This window comes from Peromyscus eremicus, chromosome 4 (assembly GCF_949786415.1).
Source record: "Peromyscus eremicus chromosome 4, PerEre_H2_v1, whole genome shotgun sequence".
Lineage (NCBI taxonomy): Eukaryota > Metazoa > Chordata > Mammalia > Rodentia > Cricetidae > Peromyscus > Peromyscus eremicus.
In genome coordinates, this window is record NC_081419.1 from 81,518,708 (window position 1) to 81,532,324 (window position 13,617).

Here is a 13,617-nt window from a genome sequence, read left to right on the forward strand (position 1 = left end):
ACATATACACATATCACACACATACACACACACACACACACACACACACACACACACACACAAATAATAATAATAAATACAATTAATAAATACAATAAACTTACACTTTTAAGAACACTTGAATTTTCTTTTTCTCTTACATTAGTTCCATAATATAAAATATACAGCATCAAAAAACCATAAACCAAGAAATGTGCATTAAAATGATGTATGACCTAACCACACTTACTAAGAATGTACTCCAATATCAAACAGCAAATTTCAACAATGCAAAAAAAACACAATTATTTTTGTACCAGCCTATTGTTATGTTTCTTATAGCTGTGACAAGATTTATTTGATCGTTTCAGAGTTTTTAGCTCAGAGTCCTTAGTCTAGTGGCTTCTAGGTCCCTGGTCAGACAGAGCATTACAGTAGTGAGAGTAGAAAATACAGCAATGGCTATTCACCTCAACATAGGGACGATGCAGAAAAAGAGCCAGAAAAGTCTGCAGGACAAGATGTAGCCTCCAAGGACACATCCCAAAAAATCTACCTCTTGGAGACAGGCCCCACCTCCTAACATTTCCATAATCTTACAAAATTGTAGAGGCCCAAATTACTCAGGGTTCGAGCATCTGAGTTTGCTTTACCCAGCAGGGCTGCATAAGGAGATGATTTGGTCATGGATATGTTTACTAGGTGTTTGGAAGAGTCTACACTTGGCTGTACAGTGTGTTTTGATTTTGCAAGGGGGAGGTTTCTTGCCTCTCTTCTTGGCATGTTATAAAAAGCCTTTTGAATAAACCTTCGAGGCTGTTGGGTATTGATTTAGGCCCTCCCGAAGCTATCCTGTTCCTGCCTTTCTTCTCATCATCTAGGTCTCTCTACCTAATATTTTTTTTTAATCTCTCTCTCCTCCTCCTAAAAACCCTAGAAAAGGTGGGAAAGGTAGGAGCTGGATTCCCACAGTCCCCCACACAAAATAACACTACGGGGTACAAATCAAGCCTTTAATACATGAGCCTTTTTGAGACACCCATAACATTCTGCCTCTGACCTCCACAAGACTCGCATCTACGGCACAATGCAAATAAGCATTCAGCTCCTCTCTGATAATCCTATAATCCTAACCAGTTCATTACTGGTCAGGTTGTAGGGTCAGAGTCTTACTGAGATCCAAGGCTCCTTTAAAGAGTCTGTGAGCCCCTACAAAACAAACAATTTACACACATTTCCCAAATTCAGTGGCAGTGAGCAAACATTTCCATGTCCAATGGGAGAATCAACCCAAGCCTGAAATCCAAGAAACCCTGTAGCTTCTTGTCTGGAATCTATGGTGTCGTTATATGTGTTCCAAAGAGCTTGAGCTTTCCTACCTCAGTGACTGCCAAATGAAGCCTATGTGCCCTCTCTCTTGATTTGATTTTGCTGGCTATATGCAGCTTTCCTTGGCAGGTATGGCATATTTCTGGCAAACTTCAACTCCTTGGCCTGTCCATTTTATCTGTGGCTTCACCCTCGAAGCTTCATGCATCATCCTCCCGAGAGCTGCCTTCGGGTATCTTGGCTCTTTGACAAGTTGTCCGGCTTCCCAGGCCTTCGTTTGAGGTGTGGGTGGGAACCTCCATGACCCTGTAGCTCTTGCATGCTACATGCCTCCAAAACCAGCGTAGAATGGATGACAGGAAGGTTTGCACCAATTGTGTGGTAGTCAGGCCCCTCTTAGGCCACATCTAAAATGACCTGGTTATCTGAGTGACTGAGAAATGAAACAAATAAGGAGGAAATAATGGCACAGGTGGCCTTGTGCAGCGTGTCCCAGACCCACTGCCTCCTGTGGGGAAAATCAACTGCATTTACACTCCCATACCCCAGCCCCACCATAGGTGTTGTCTAATTCCTTGTCTGCCACCAAGGACAATACTGGCTTTTTTCCTAGTTGCTCTAATGCTCTGCCAACCACACCGTCCCCATTCACAGCTTGACCCATGCTCCTTTTCTCAGAAAACTGAAAACTTTCAGATTTTTTGTTCTACTTTTCGTTCCCAGTTCATATTAAAACCAGCCCACAGTAGCTGTCATATCCTGAAGGCTAGACAGCTCTGAAATTTCTCAATTTCAGTTGAGCTGGTCATCTTCAAACTTTGACTTCCTCAAAGCCTTGGGGCATGGACAAAATGTAACCAGGTTCTTTGTGTAGCATGAATGGTCTGTAGTCCCACTCCTGATAACATTCTCATTTCTATCTGAGACCCCATGAAGTATGGTGCGGTGTCCAGCAGGACTCCAGAATTGGACCTGACTAGGGAGGCAAGAGAGTGAAGGAAAGACAGACAGATGGACACATGGACACACAGAAAGCTGACATTTGTCTGAGCTCTCTGCTGGAAACACCCTAGCACCCTAGAAATTCAGAGAGTTTAGTATTTAGAGTTGAACAGAGCGGTGAGATTCGTGCATACAGCTTTATGGAGAAGTGGGGTTATTAGACATATATTAACAAAGAGGCAGGGTTTACCGTATACCACTGGATCAGTAGGCAGGTTCAGCTAATCTCAATAGGAGCCCGCTCTGGAGGAGCACTCTTCAGGCCATAAATATCGGGTAGAGAGAAGGCTGTGGTGGACATTTTCTAGACACACTTCCTCAGTCCCTCAGGAAGTCTTTGCCATCAGTCAGAGCCCAAGGCTGTGGGGTCCTTGACTTGGCTGTGCCCATATCAAGAGCACACATTCACTCTGGATTTTGCTTTTCTCTACTCTGCACAGTACAGTGTGCTGACAGCATTCCTGTTACGACTCCATTCTTCTGAGCTCCCACCATAACCACCCATTAAAGTCTAACAGTGTCTCCGGCCTGATTCTTTAAACATCTTCAAAATCCCCCCTGACAACAGTTTGTTTGTTTTTTTTTTCTAGTTTTTCGAGACAGGGTTTCTCTGTGTAGTTTTGGTGCCTGTCCTGGATCTTGCTCAGTAGACCAGGCTGGCCTCGAACTCACAGAGGTCTGCCTGGCTCTGCCTCCCAAGTGCTGGGATTAAAGGCGTGAGCCACCGCCACCCTGCTGAAAACAGTTTTAAAGACTTAAGGACACACATGGTCAGATTTGGTCACAACAATGAACCCACTCTTCTGGTATTAATTTTCTGTGTTACCTATCTTCTCATCACTCTGACAGATACCCAAGGAAATAATGTATAGATAAGGATTATTTTACTCACAGTTTCAGAGATTTTTGGTACCCAGTCCTTAGCTCATCATTCTAGGCCCAAGGTCCAGCAGATTATTATGGCAGCAACATGAGGCAGAGACTGTTTACCTCATAGTGTGCAGCAAGGAAAGTGAGGGAGTGAGGGAGTGAAGGATGAAGTGATTTTTTATCACTGAATCAGATAAAGACCTCCAAACATCATGCTCTCAATGGCCTACTCTGACACTTCTGCTAGCCTTGGTCTCCTAAAGTCTCCTGTAAGTACTGAAATAGCTCTACTAGCTTGGGACCAAATCTTTATAGATTTATTTGATTTTATGTGTATGGGTGCTTTTCTACTCATGTTTGTATGTGTACCACATGTGTGCTTGGTACCTGTGGAGGAAAAAGGAGGGCACTAGATATCCTGGATCTGGAATTACATGTGGTTGTGGGTGCTAAGAACTGAACCTAGGTCCTTTGCAAGAGCATCAACAGCTCTTAACTGCTGAGCCATCTCTTGAGCCCCAAGGAACCAAGTTATTAATGCACTACCCTTTGTGAAGGGAACACTCATATCCAAACCATAACACCACATCATCCAAAGCATCCATTCAATTGCTTAAGCCCAAGGAACCAAGTTATTAATGCACTACCCTTTGTGAAGGGAACACTCATATCCAAACCATAACACCACATCATCCAAAGCACCCATTCAATTGCTTAAACTCTAGAAAACATCTATGATTAACCCAACTGATCGGTAGCATTAAAGTGGCTTTTGGTTATTGTAGCCTATAACATTCCTTCATGTGTTGTGATGACTGGGTAAAGTCAGATCACAGCTTTACATTACATTGTAATGTAATGTTAAATCACAACTCCTGAGTCAGTCACAGCCTGGAACCGAAATGTGGCTTTCATTCACTATTCACATCTGTAGACTCACGGACTTTCTTTGTCATTATACTTAACTAAAATTAATGTGTTGAAGCCTTTCCATAAGTTTGCCTGCTTTCCCAAAGGAAAATGGAGGGGGGTAAACACACAATTGTCTTAAGTTCTTCATGCCTTCACTTACCTGGTTGCAGTCTTTCTTGTGACAGAACTGTCTTCTGATAGCAATATTATACTGGCATGGCCCCATCTCTACAGATGAATCAAGTAAATGACTCTGGCTATAAAAATTGCTATATTATAATTCAAATAAAAAGAAGTCATAGATACAAAGAACATTAGCAAATAAAACACTGGTAGGTAAGACTATAAAATAAAATAAGCCTATTGAAATTCTGGCTTTTTGTTTTGATATTTCATAATCAATGATGGGATCCAGTCTATGAGAGCACATTTTGGTTAAGTAGAAGATCAGCTTAGCTAAATTTGCTCCAAAGCTAAGTCATAATAAAAATATGAATGATTTAAGGCTTCTTGACATAATAAGTGGTCAGTTCTGTATTAGAAAAGTGTATCTGTAAATAAATCATTTAAACTGAATTCATCTTAAAAATTGCACTTAATTCTTTCCAAATAGAATCACTACTTCTATATTTTAATCTTCAATGTGGTTGTTAACTCAGTGTAGACATGGTTTTTAAAGAACACACTTTTGATAATGCTGATTTATCTTTGGATTTCAGTTTTGTACAAAATTTCTGATTTTAGGAGAAAATTATTTCCTTAAGTAGAAAAGCTTGCTCTGTTAGATATTCACCATTCCCTCCAAGCTCCATGTTCTCCAAGGAGAGCTTTATACACTCCAACAGAGCTCTACGCTTTCTGGCTTCTGCTCGGGTTTAACCAGCAGAAGAGATGTTATGGCTTGAGGGTCCGGTGTGCCGATGTTAAGATGTAATGGGGACTGGAGAGGTGGCTCAGTGAGTGTGAGCATTTGTAAACATGAGGACTGCAGTTCAGATTCCAGCATCCACATTAAAAGCCAGACAACTTGGGTATGCCTGTAACCCCAGAACCAAGACAGTTACAGGAGGACCACTGGTGCTTGCTGGCAAGGCAGAGAAAATGAGGCCCTCCTCTGGTCTTCACGTATACGCCGACACACAGACACACACACACACACACACACACACACACACACACACACACATACACACACACAGTTAAAATAAAATAAATTTTTAAAGAAGTAATGAGACCCTTAAGAGGTGAGACCTTTGGGAAGAGGTTAGGTATCTAGTAGGAATGAATGCTTCTAAGGAACGCGTTCTCTCTAGAAAGTTCTACAAGAGTGAGTTGCTAATCATGAGCCAAGCTCCCCCCACGAAGCTCTTCTTCCTTGCCTGTGTTCTCTTCCACTTGTGTGTTACCATTTGGGTACCATCTGTCATGCTACCCCCAGCAAGCTGAGCAAAGCCAGTGCCGTGTTAAACCTTCGGAACTGTGATCTAAGAAACCCCCTTTCACTAGACAGTCCCCCAACTCCGGACTCCGGATATTTTGTTGTAGCTGCATGAAATTGACTAAGAAATGATCAGAAGAGGAGTAAATGGAAAGAGAATGAGCAGGTAGTATTTCTCGCCCTGGCTTCCGTCTTGTATGGTCACAGCAGTTTGGCTTGGCAGCATCTGCTTGGCAGCTCTTCCTCCAGCTACATCTACGCCTAGTAACTATTCAGATTCCAAGACCCATTTCACGTCCTTGTAGTATTATTTTTCTACTGTTACTAGCCCTGGAGCATTACACCATCCCTTTAGGTTTCCCCAAACTCTGAAGTATATGTTAAACATTCAGAATTAGCCAATTATGGGATGTCATTGATTTTTTGCTATAATGGTAACAAATACATTCAACTATTGAAAATCACTGTGAAATCGCTCCATACCTTTGCCGTCATGTCAACAATGGTCCCAAGAGCTGGCATAGAGGTTCTGATGCTTGGAGTGAAATCTTAGCATGTCCATTTAGGCATCATGTGGTCTTAAAGCAATCTTTTAACTTCTCTACCTCTCAGTGAATTATAGTAGTAACTGCCTCTTGGTGTATTTTAAAGATTAAAACATTAAAATAGCTTAGAAGGGAGCCTAGCACACTGTAAAGTTTCCAAATATTATCTGCTCTTACATAAATCTTTATGTAGACCATAATATTTTTTTAAAATGATTATTTATTCATTTGTTTACTTATTTAGTGTGTGTATGTGTGTGTATGAGTATATGTATGTATATCCTGTGCATGCATGGACCTGCAGAACTAGAAGACAGGATAAGATCCCCTGGAAGAGGAGTTACAGGTGAGCTGCCCAACGTGGATGCTGGGAGCTGAACCTCGGTCATTGTCAAAAGCAATAAGCACTCTTAACCGCTGAGTCATCTCTCTAGCCCCAACATGTAATAGTCTTAGTTATATACATTAAGCATGAGTTTGTTTTTTTTAAAACAGGAAATTTATCTAAGGTTAGAAATGAGGACCATTTTGATACTTCCATTCATCAGCATCTGTTATTGAAGAAAAGCATATTAGAATAACTTCCTCTGAACCTTGGGTACCATTTTTAATGTCATTGTTCAAAATCCACCTACAATGATAAATTATAACTGGTGAAAACAAATTCATTGGTGATTAAATTAATGTCAGCGTTAATTCAAGTTATTTTAGAAAAGTTTAATTCAGGGAGTATTTGCATGGGAAGAATTCATTACCAGAACATGGTGACCCCTGTAGAAATGAGTGTAGAGAGAAGTATTTAAAGGAAGCTTGGCTTCAATCAACAACATTCCTGCATCGCATCTTCAGCATCCCATTGACATTTCCACTTGATTCTAGGAGGGGCAAGGAACCCAGCTGCCCCAGTCCATAAAGTACAGCTTCCTGGGGACCAGACCAGGGTGCAGGTGTGAGAGGGTTAGAGGCTTAGTCTGATGAGAAACGCCCTACAAAACACGCAAGACCAAAAAAGACAATCCTCAAGTCTGTGTTTTTCCTATGTGCCCATTTCTCTTTCCTTCTGAAGTTCACCATCAGCTTTGATTGTAATCCTGTAGGACTTTATGACACTGTATTTCACACTATAATTGTGAAAGTATGGAAAATGTTTCTGTCCAGTATAAGACTGATATTAACAAACATTAATCTTATCAAAACCATGGTAGGTCTATAAAATACTTTGCCATGGATTCTACTCCTAGAGATGCTACTGCTGCTGCTGCCGCTGGTAACCACAGCAATCATATTTACCTATGCCGGGGTTTTACACACACACTTTCCATAAACTTTCTCATTCTTCCCAGAAGGAAGGGAACAATATTCCATTTCATATGTATACATAAAAAGAGGAAGTAACAGGCTAAGAAACACCAAACAACTTGACAAAGCACACACAGCCGAAGTATCAGTCTCTCAGCAAAACTGCATGGCTATTCAGTCTGACAACTCAAAAGCTAGCCTGAATACAAAGCACTTAAAAGAAGGGAACTCTAGTGTTAGAGGCACAGACAAGTGATAAGAAAAACAAAGCAAAAATAAATTGTGGTAATGATCACGAAAGCCCCCCATAAATATATGCTATTATATATTATATATATTATATATATACATATATATGTATGTACATGTACACCCATGTGTGAGATGTGTGTATATATACATATATATGGGGGGGTGCGCACGCGCTATTGGAGTAATTTTAGCTTCATAAAAATGTTACAAGAATACTATTTTCATGTATCTGTCACCCAGTTTCCTCTATATGAGAATCTTGCAAGACTATACTGTATCACTATTAAACCTAGATTTCTGTTAGACGTCACCATTTTTTTTTCATTAATAACATGCCAGGGGGTTCAACAAAAATAAGTAATACAGTAGAAAAAATTAGAAACCATCAAGAAATACTATACATACATAAATGATTTGCCCTCACACCTCTACCCACAGAGCTCTTGGCACAGAATTCCTGAAACCCTTTAACTTTTCTGCACGACAACATCTCTAGAAAAGTTTCTGCCCTGGTTCTTGAGACAGGGTTTCTAACACCATTATAGAGTGAGGTGCCAGGAAAATCTTTTGTTCTGATAATTTGGTCTTGATCCCCTATTCCCCAGGGCAAAGTTTCTAAGGCCTCTGTAATTTCTTGAGTGGTGGGAGCCTCTGGCACAGAACTAAATCTCCTGAAGTTTCTGCATGATATCACCATCTTCTGTCTTACTGAAGTGACTCTGAGTGGGCTGCGGAGTGGGTTTAATTACCAGGAAGAAGAAGTCATGGTGTTGAGCTTGGTGCTTGCGTACTTTAACCCTTTCATTAGAGAAAGGTGTCCGGTGGAAACAGACTTAAATTTGATCATGTTGATATGATGAATTGCCCATAAGAATCCTTAACCACTACATAGCAGTCCTAGCTTCCAGGTTGTTGGTCATATCCACATATTGGGAGGATTATGTACCCTAACTCCATGGAAGCAGAATTTTCTGAACTCAAGAAGTTTCTAGAACTCATCCCATGTAGCTCTTCATCAGACTGTTAATCTGTATCTTTTACTATCTATATTATGGTAGTCAAAAAGTATAAGTAAAATGTTTTCTTGAGTTCTGTGACACACCAGCAAATTAATCAAAGCAGAGGGGGGCATTGCAGAAAGGTGATTTGTGGGAGGTTGGTCAGAAGCACAGGTTCCAACTTAGTAGAGTACGGTCTCTGGACACTGGACTCAGACCACAGATTCTGTAAGTATCTCCTGGTGGATAGCATCAGAATGCAAGGAGTTAAAGGAGACCCTGCAAGTATCCACTAAGAACTGCTAGCTTGGTGGAAAACCAGTTCTCATACATCCAGCTTCAAGACGGCCTTGTGTTCTGTGTCTGACAAACACGAGTAAATAATCAATAGCTGAAGAGATGTAAATAGAGACGTTTTGAACACGTAGGATACCTCTTCTGAACACTGCAAGTTTAAGCCTCTTTTTGGTTATGTGTAGCCATATCTGGGGGTAGCACTCCTGGTCTGTGCCCTGTGACTTTGGGCATGCCTCCTCCAAGCCCTTCCTCTCTCGTCCTACAATGCAAACAATAGCCCAAGGAAAAGTAGAACACTTATCCAGGGCCCTGAATAACCTGGTGGAACCCAAACGGGGAATCTGAACCATTCTCCTAAAAACTGTTACAAGAAGCAAATTGCTTTTTCCCACTTACTGACTGTGTTTTTAAAATGTATATGTAGAAATAATAGGGGACTTTTGGGAAATGATAAAAAGCATATCTAACAAAAGGCTATAGTAAACGTCTACTTAACATCTTTGAAGTGGGGCTAGTGGAACGGCTCATTTGGGAAGGCGCTGGCCTTGCAAGCACAAGGACTTGAGCTGGGACTCCAGAACCCATGTGAAGATGTCACGTGCGATGGGGCACATCTACAGTTCCAATCATTGCTGGGACATAGAAACAAGAAAGAGGCTGGAGCTTGCTAGAGAGATAATCTATCCTAATGGGTGAGCCCCAGGCCAATGAGAGATCGTGTCTCAAAGGAGGTAGGTGACATTCCTGGGGATGACATCTGAGGTTGTCCTCTGACCTTCACATCCATGTGAGTGTGTGTGTGTGGGTGTACACACACCCACACACACACACACACACACACACACACACACACACACACAGTCTGATCCTAATCAGACTTTGTAAAAAATATTTTCAAAGTAACATGGAAAGGACAGCCCAACAGAAAAATAGGAGACAATTCTGAGTAATTAAGTCATAGGAAAATAAAAATATAAATAAATTTATTAGCAGATACAAAATATAGAAAAAGAGATGTAGTATAACTAACCTGCTACCAGAACTTTTACAATGTCAACTTTTTGTCCTGGTAACTTCAGATTAAAAAATAAATAAATAAACAAATGAAGGAGCATGGTCATTACTGAAAAACGGTGAAGTTCCCTTTGCTCCCTGTCTAGTGCTATGTGGTTTCCAGGTTTACACTGGGGAAATGACAGTCACTTTCCTATACGTACATCCCATACTGTGTTTTCATTTGTGCTTATATAGAAACAGTGTTTGCCGTTCTCAAAATAGGCTTAGTTAACTTTTTTTTGAAAGATAAAGATAGAAGATGAAGAACCTGGCCTTCAACCCAAAGTGACCTAACTTCAAATCCACACTTTTCAATCACGACTGATTACGTGTCATTTCCTAAACCACAAAGGTCTCTGGTGACTCTCAGACCCAGACTGTTATCTCAGTGCCCAAAGCTCTGGGGCTTTCTTGGCTGGCATGGAGGATGGAACGTGAGGCAGAGCAGAGCATTCATGAACCCAGGCCTCTGACAGCTCTCATGAAAATCCCTTCAAAAAAAAATCCAACTCTTAAGATCTGTAAAACCTATGTATAAATCTGCAACTAATCAGAGGCGGACATAAATTCAGATTGGAAAATCAAGAGTGTGGTTTCCATGGATGGTAGCAGAGGCAGAACAGCTGTCCTTGAGACTGCAGCCTTGCTGGGTGCTGACGGGGACACTGGACTTTCGGGACTTATAGATGTGTGGGATGAGCAATCCAGTTAGATTAAAGACCTAACATTTCCTACTAAAATTAATGGTTTCTGGCTCTTGAAGACCTCCCTCCACTCCCTCCTTTTACATCAAGACTAAATAGATATGTATTTTCCCATCCCCATCTTCCAAGTTTCTCTTTCTTCCTACCAGGTGGCAGCCAACACATCATCTTCATCCAGGGGTAATGACCAGAGCAGAGTGACTGACAGCATGTAGCCCCACCCATTTCTACCCTTTCTGAGCGGTGGGAGAGTGACCATTGGTGGAGGTGTGGGCAGCATCAGACTTATGATACAAACCAATAACAAGTGTAGAAAACACTACCTAGCAGACCTCACTGTGTGCCTGGCAGACAGAGGCTTGACTGAGTGAAAGAGAGAAGCAGGTAGCTGAAAAGGGCTTACAGAGAGGTGAAAGAAGTCAATATTAAGAAAAGAAAGAAAGAAAAACAGACAGAAGTCCTAGGAGCATAGTAAAGCTCTTCAGCTTTCATAACCCCAGCACAACTGTGTCAGCTCAGCTGGGTCAATTAGCTGCCTGCTCTACCTTCCTCTGTTGTTAATAATGGGCAATAGCCTCTCCCCTGAGCGAATGAAAATGAGGGATCTGTGGTTAGAGTAAGCTATCATTAAAAGCACATGAATTCCTAAAAGCCTCTGAAAATAAATTAGTCTTCACATTACCATCTGCAACCACTTCACCTTGGCCAGTGATCCCATTAGCCCCTGTGCACTCCACATAGGAGTGGGCTTGGGTGTTACTCGAGGAGAGATCTCCAGGGGCAATCAAGTGGTTGCAGAGGTCCAAAGGAAAGATTCCAAAGGTGGCATGGTTACTCTCACATCGCTCCAGAGCCTGGACCCCTGTGCTCTGAGCCAGTTCTCAAGAGTAAAGACACACTCTGCCGGATAATCAGCAAGGCTTCGGGATGACTGGAAGCAAGAAGGGAGCCAACACGGTTTGAGGCCAGTGGGAACTGCTTCAGTTCTCTCTAGATCTTCCATTTCCCAGTGAACCTCCATAGGTTGGATCTCTCAGGCACATCACATCGTTTTGGACTTCATTGTTTCCTCTGGGGTTTGTTGGATGGTGTCCCCCTCAAAGTTCATGTCCTTCCAAAGCCTTCAGAATGTGATCTTCTTTGGTAATAGAGTCATCACCAGAGTAGGGTGGGTCCTTAATCCAATGTGACTGAGAAGGATAAAGACACGGGACAGAGAATCAACCACAAGGACAGCACTGTGTTACAACGGAGGAAGAGAGTGATTCGAGGCTCTACCAGCCAAAGCATGCCAAGGATTGCTGGCCACACTGTGAGCTCAGAAGCAGACAAAACCAAGCCTCTTTATGAGCTCCTCAAGAGGAAACAACCCATTCACATCTTCATTGAGATTTCTGGCCTCCTACAGTGAACTTGTTCAAAGCCACTGAGTTACAGTATTTGGGGCATTTTCTTACCCCAGTCTTAGAGGAAACACACACACACACACACACACACACACACACACACACACACACACACACACCCCATTTGGATATGGAAACTAATATATTTGGCTTCTGTGTTGCCACATTCTTGGAACTGATTTTTTTGTGATCACTAGTCAGCCTGGGCCTTAGATGATGGACAGTCTTCAGACTTAGGCTAAGCATCTTTTACTCACATCGGCCTCCTCTAGGTGATCTCATTTATACTCACTGCTTTCTTTATACCTCATCCAGGTAACTTTCACACTTTCATTACTGTTGGGATCTGTGGTTATAGTAACCACACTTGAGATCTCTCCCCGGGTCAAGGTCTATCTGCTAGACCCACGGTGAGGTCTGCTGAGTGGTGTTCGCGACCATCTTTATTGTTTTTCTTTTCCATCGTAAGTCTGATGTCTTCCATACTTACACCAATGGTATGGTGACTCTTTACCACCTAGAATATTGCCAAGGATGCAGCTTCTTATTCGACTTTATCTCTTCACTTTCTCAAAGAACCTGAAAATGCATGCATACTACATCACTTATTATCTTTCTCCCAATCTCATGTATTTCTAGTGTACATACAAACTTCCCCCTGCCCCCTCCATCTCGTGTGTGTGTGTGTGTGTGTGTGTGTGAGTGTGTGTGTGTGTTCTGTTGCCATAACAAAATACCTGAGATTAGATACATTATTTTGAAGAATACAGGTTAATTTGACTCAGAATTTCAGAGATTGGAAGGCCAGAGGGCACAGCATTGGCTCTAAGGAGCACCCCACCCCACCCCACCCCTCCCCACCTCTGACAGCTTCACTGTTTTGCAGCAGATGACGTCCTGATGGGAGTCAATGAGTGAAGGAGAGATTTCACTGGAAAGCACGGAACCAGAGTGGAGGAATTAGGTATAATCTCCCCAAGGCTTCAACTCTTCAAGGTCACACCCAATATCAGCACTGTCACGCAGGAGACCAAAGTTCCAATACTTTGGGGATATACAAACTGTATCCATCTGAATCATAGCCATGTATGTCTGAGTTTTCTCAAAGACCAGGTAAAGAAAGCATTTTCTTTGAAGACAGAGATAAGAGATTCAGGTTTTATAAACTTCTTGTTTAATATTAGCAGGACCAGCCTTAATATTATACATCCCAGGGGCTCAGGAGAGAGAACTACTAATGGTGAGGACTATTTTCAGGAAATAGAATCTCAGCACACCGGGCTCTATAGTTCACTTGCTTTAATTCCTCTGGCATAACATCCTTTATACACAGCTTCAGTTCTGTTCTCGTGCCTAGCTCCTTTCTTGCCTGATTTCTCTCTACACTTATCTAAGTTCTATCTTAATTCTCTCATCTTAATTCTACCTCATCTAGGTCCTTTTCATCTTGTTCTTACCCAGCTAGTACTTCCCCATCTGGCTCTTCCTCATCTTCTATCTCGTTCCTCTAGTACTCTCTTCTAGTCCTTC